The following is a 6000-nucleotide window of genomic DNA, read 5'->3' on the forward strand; positions in this document are numbered from 1 at the left end:
CACATACACATATATTTACTCATGTCCTAAGTCAATGTGAAAACTGTACTGCTCATTTTGTACTGTGTTGTAATCCAAAAATGCCTGAAACAAGCCTTTGTCCATCTCGTCAGACCCCGCCCCCCTTGCTGCAGGGCCCGCTGCGACTGCTTTCTCCATGCCGGCCCCAAGCTCTGAACAGACTGCCAGCTGCCTTCTTCATCGGCTGTTTGCACAAACCTTGGCCTTTCACAGTGACTCACAAGCTCCTCTCCTGTAGCCAGGGACTGCCTCCTCCTTGATCAGACCAGTGTTCACACACACACACCTTTGGTATTCCAGGCCCTCTTTTCAGGTCTGGGATCTGCTAGCAGTATCTCCAACTGTTTCACTATGAATAACAACCCAGAGCAGCAGGACTCCGTTTCTTTGTATGCTACTTTTCATCTCCAATGAGGAAAAAAACATCACCAAAGTCACTCTTGAAATAACCTTAGACTTTCTTACAAAAGTAACCTCACTTTCCTGATGTAATATGTTCCCTGGTGTAACACATACAGCGTCCGATACCAATGCCAGGTGACCACAGCTCACCCCTCCTGTTGAATTAACGTCTGTCTCCCATCCTTGAGAACAGATGGCTAACCCACCTCCATGTTGCTATCTTCTTCCTCTCACAAAGCAAATGGGAGGAGAGAAGGCATCACCAGGTGACCGTGGGAGCGTGGGCCTCCTTTCCTCTCTCAAGGGCGAGGGCACAAGCTGTCCAGCACAACGCCACCCTGGTCCTGCCCTCCCCTGTCCAAGTGCCCAAGTTCTCACAGAGACAATTCACACATTATCTTCCTCGATAGAAAAACTCATTCTCTGTAATCCTCTTGTAGATCATTCATTTTACTTTTCTCAATCAATCTAGGCATCCCACTTTTTAGCCTTCCAAGAGATAACAAAGCCACATGAGTCCTTCATCTGTAAGATGTGGCGCATTCGTTTGAGAAGAAGGGTGTGGGGAGACACTGAGGTCTGAAGGTTTCTTGTGAAGCAAAGTGCTCGGTTTCATTTCCCACATGGAAGGCCAGCTTTGAGGGAGGATCATACACGTGGGACGTCAGTTTGAGCACCAACAGAGGGGGTGAACAGGTCTGAGAACTGCAGGACAGCTGGGCTAGGCTTGAAAGGGCAAGAAACACTCGCAAAGTGAAAGGGAGGAAGGGTAAGTCACATCTAGGGCACATTCCAGAATTCTCCTTGTTGCCCCACAACCCCCTCTCTGTGACCTGGCCCTCTTCCCATTTCTCAGTCAGGAATCCAGAGCTCCCTTACCATCTCTCTGGTCACCTGGCTTTTGGGAGGGTGGGCCCTCCAGCCCCTCGCAAGTCATCTCTTCCTCCTCCCCTAGTCCTAGCTGAAGAAGCTCTGAATCAATCTAGTCCTGAATTAGATTTCTGAAGGCTCCCTGCCCCTGAGGCCTCTGTTTATCTTGCTCATCAAATGAATCTCTCTTGGATGGAGATTTTAGAAAAGCAAGGAAAAGACAGGCCAAATTCTTGAATCCACATTCTAGGGTCTACGTGGAAGACTTGCTTTTTAGGAATTTACTATAAAGTTTCAGCCCCTTGATCCCTGCCATTCCTAGGGACCTCTAAGCATACAGCTTGAGTTGCAGAGTCATTTTTCTTTCCATCAAGATAAAGAAGGCTAAGGGTGAAAGGAACAGGAACAGAAAGTTAACAGTGTGAAAAATCACTACTGATTGAGCAGCTTGGTATGTGGCATCTGCCCTTAGGTGAAACTCATGCAAGATCACACAATAAGGATTCAAACTCTGGAGGGAGGCAATGTGGCAAAAAGGAGTTGCAGGGATAAGGAGAAAAAAAGTACCCTCAAAATATACTAACCTCAGGATCATCCAATAGCACAGGAGGGAGGATGCAAATAAACTAAAATCCATGCTTCCTCAAAAGGAATCTTTCAAATTTTCTAGTGTTGCAAGAGTCTGCTTTTCTAATACAGTTTCACCAATTTAAGGACAGATAAACAAGGAGAAAATTCTCTACTTCACACAGCTCAGTTAAAAAGGGACTGGAATTCTGTAATATATTCTCTTAACTGGCTACATAAAGATGAGGCTGCATTCCAAACTATACCCTGCTGGGCTCACACAGCAGTATCTCACTTAAAACACACACTCTAAGATCCATTTTTCTCAGCTCCATTTATGACTGGGTGAAGATTTTATTAAAGTGAGGGTTTTGGGTTTTTTTTCCCTACTTCACACACGGACTCATAACATCCTCACAGACTCTTCCAACTTGTCCCCAAATTGGAATCAGATTCATTTAAACATTATCAAAGATCACTCTTTAAGGATAATTTTGTAATTTCGTATAAAAATGTGCACCACATTCACACTTAGATGTGTACAACTAAGAAAACACTGGCCAGCAACAGCGACCCTTTCATGAACACAGACAACTTAAAGTGCCTTCACGAAGGGCCATAGGAAAATGCTAGCATTACAGGTCCCATTTCATAGCTGGGTAAACCGAGGCACTTAGTTTAATAAACTTGCTCTGGGATATAATGGTAGAGCTGGAAATAGAAACCAATTTCTCCCTCTGACTTTGAGCCCAGTCACTCTCCCACTAGACTCTTCAGCACTCGCTAGCTAAAAATGGGACCCACTTGAGAACTGCAAGGGTAAGTGCTTCTTGTTTTATTTAGTAGCGGGGAGGTGAGAGACGGGGGAGACTTACCTACTTGATGCACCTGATCGTGTACTGGCTTCTAACAAGAAAGCTTTCCATGGATGCCCAAACACCCGTCCCTTTGAGCTGAGACCCCAAGGCACCGCCAGGCAGCCCCAAGCAACCCAAATCACATCGCCCGGGAAACGCGACTGGAACGCGGGGCGTCCGGGCGACGCGGGGGCCGCGGGCCCGGGGACACCATCTGTGCCCAGAGCGGCGTGGGAGCCCGCCGCGCCGGGATGCTGCTGCACCGGTCGCACACACCTGCTGGAGCCCTCCCCGGAACCCCCCGGCCGCCTCCCGCGCGGGGGACGCCCACCTAGGCTCCGGGTGCCTGAGCCCTCGGCCTCACTAGGCCGGGGGCGGGAAGCCGCGGAGCCCCTCCCGCGGGCTGCGCTCGGCGACGCGGAGAGCCGCTGGGCAAAGTGAGCCCGCCCTCCTTCCGAACCCTCTCCAAACCGCGTCACCTGTGCCGGGTCCCGGGGCGACTCGCGGGCGGGCGGCAGTGAGCCGGGCCCGGAGAGGGCGGCGGGTGGTTACAGGAGCCTGGTCATCCGGCCCGGCCCGAGGGCTGACGCCTGCCAGAACCGTCCCGCGAGATGCTCGGCGGGAGCCAGGAGAGCCTCGGGCTCCGGGCCGCTGGAACAGCAGCGGACGCTACTGCTGCCGCCGCGGCCGCCCGGACTGCGGGCTCGGGTTACCGCAGAGCGTCTCCTTAAAGGGGCCGCGGCGCTCGGGCTACGGCTGCCGCTCCCCGCGGCTCCGACCCCCGGCCAAAGTGGGCGGGGCCCCGAGGCGGGCGATGGGGCCGACCTTTGGGTGCTGGAAGTTGGGTCCCGGAAAGAGCTCAAAAACAGGAGCACGCGAGGCGGGCTGGAAGCACGCGAGGCGGGATTCTGGAAGAGCACACCTCGCTTGGAACAGTGTTCGGTTCCGCGTCTTTCCGAAGCAAGTAACAGAACTAGCAAGTGAGGCTACGGTCTGAGTCCGTTCTCGCAGCGGTCAGTACCTGGGCTCGCCACGTAACCAAAATTCTTTTCAGATTATAAATTTACGTTCTGCCTTAGTTGTCCAGATTCTGCGTGAATGAAGCGCATGGTTTGACGATCAGAAAGGAGGTGAAAGGGCAATTGCTGGTTTTCCTGCCACGTCGCGGTCCTCGCCGTTTCCGTTTGGGGCTGCAGGTGCGTTCCAAACTGGGTAGGGGGCGTTTGTGGAAAAGGCCAGTGCTTTGGAAGCCGCCGCCTCTGGAATCCAAGAAAAACACCACCTCCACGCGGAGTCCCTCTGCTGTCAGGGCAGGGAAGTAGGATTTGGAATTCTGAGGGGAGTTGGCTGAGAATTCCAAGTTGCCCAGTGAATGAAGTTTGCTAATAAACAGTAGCTCTTCTGATCTGCTAAATATGGCCTCAGAAACTTCCAAGTGTCCTGGATCAACACGATAGAATTGTTTTGAATAAAACAAAATAATAAAGAAATACGTTCTGGTTGTTATAATTTGCACACCAAAAAAAATCACAAATTTTTTTTTTTTTTTTAGAAAGAGCCTCACTGCTCAATTTTCTCATCTGTATAATGGGGATAATAATTCATAGACACCTCTGAAGTGTCTTGCTAAACGGACTTCAGACTGACTTAGAAAAGACAGAAACCTGCCCTGTCGTCAAACAGGGAAGATCTCGCAGGCCCCCAGTACACATTCCCCCGTTTCTCTCTAAGACTCTCGGGACGTACCGGGCACCAATGCCCTTTGAGTACAATGTGTCCCATCACAGGTGTTTCACAATGTGCATAGTCCTTGATGACTTTTTTTACCCCATACTCACATGGGTATTTCATAACTATCCATGGGGTAGGATGGTTGTGCACACCTGTGCCATCAGCCCTGCCAGTACAGAGGACACCTATCATCTCAGGAATCTGCATTAAGACTACTCCTCCAGACTTCATCCTGTGCTTGTCTGCAGTGACATGACAGTTGCTCTGCCCTTTCCTGATAAACACACCATGATTATCTTTGATATGCATATTCTCTAACACCCACAGCAGGAGCCAAGGTCATCTAAACCGCAGAAATCCAGTATCCTCTAGTCCCCCCATACTCCTTCATGTTAGGCCTCTACTGATGCATCATCAAATCTGCAGAATCGTTTATAGAGAGCATGTAAGTGAATACATCAATGACAAGGCCTGAGATATGAAAGGAATTCAGTAAATACTAGTTCAATTTTGAAGCTTTTAAACTAATTAAAACTCAATGACTTTCAGGAGGTAGAAGAATACATCAACTAGTTTTCCTCAAAGTTTTAATGCAGCTTAATTTCCTCAAAAATATTCATTTCACTATTTACATTTAGATTTTTAATTACTATTCTTAACTTTGTTTTACCAATACTCTTTTTCCAAGGACAGTTCCCCCAAATTCTGTCTTTACTACCCTGAAGTTTTTCTGCATTTTGAATATGAGGTTGCAAAACTGGATTGCACTTTTTATATTTTTGTTCACTGAAACAGTTCCAAGAAACAGTTCTGAGAAATGAAATTATCCATCCACACTGAAAAAAAAGAAAAATAAATACGGAAATTCTTTTCAGACAAATTTTCCTGATAAATTTCTGTTTCCAAAAATTCCTAAACTTCTAATTAGAGCCAACTGTTTGGAAAACTGAGACCAAAGGCTGTTTCTTCCTGAAATAACAAGATAATTAAAGCAAAAGTATTTTGGGGAGACTGCCTCAATTCTCCATTCTGCTCTGTTAGTGAAGATAAAACCAAAATGGCACCAAACATTTTGGCCCAAACACATGACTTTTTGTTTATTCTCTTACATTGCTAAAGCACAGACTCCAGTCACTTACTCAGAAGGGGCGCGTGGAAGATAAATTTGTAGAGGGCTTGATTGTCTGGAAATGTCTCTTTTCTATTCTCATCCTTGACTGATCATTTGGATAAGTTCAGATCATTTTCCCTTTGCTTTTTAAGATAATCGTTCCATTGTCTTTTAACTCCAGCATTGCCATTGAAATATCTAATACCTTTCTAGTTCCCATTCGTCTGTATCTGACCTATTTTTCCTTCTAGAATCTTCCCATTGTCTCTAACAGTCTGAAAGTTCACAGTGGTGTGCCTTAGAATGCTTCTATTTTCATTGATTGTGCTGGATACTCAAGGGTTCTTTTGACTGATAATATCTGTACTTTTTTCCTTTCATTATTTCTTTGCTAATTTCCTCCCTCCCCATTTTCTCTGTTCTCCCTTTGTGAATTATTGT

General features: G+C 47.4%; 1 protein-coding gene across 5 annotated transcripts in view; it reads right to left on the bottom strand.

The window, feature by feature from the left end:
- LOC122436661 (TLC domain-containing protein 4-like) overlaps positions 1-4120 on the bottom strand; it is a 71093-nt gene extending 66973 nt beyond the window's left edge. The window contains exon 1 of one of the 5 annotated variants that reach the window (XM_043460585.1): positions 3739-4120. The gene's annotated coding sequence lies outside the window, so the exon portion shown is untranslated. The other 4 variants (XM_043460586.1, XM_043460582.1, XM_043460584.1 and 1 more) reach the window with 4 other exon arrangements.
- Between the last annotated feature and the right edge of the window lie 1880 nt (positions 4121-6000).

Source organism: Cervus canadensis, chromosome 2, assembly GCF_019320065.1.
Source record: "Cervus canadensis isolate Bull #8, Minnesota chromosome 2, ASM1932006v1, whole genome shotgun sequence".
NCBI lineage: Eukaryota > Metazoa > Chordata > Mammalia > Artiodactyla > Cervidae > Cervus > Cervus canadensis.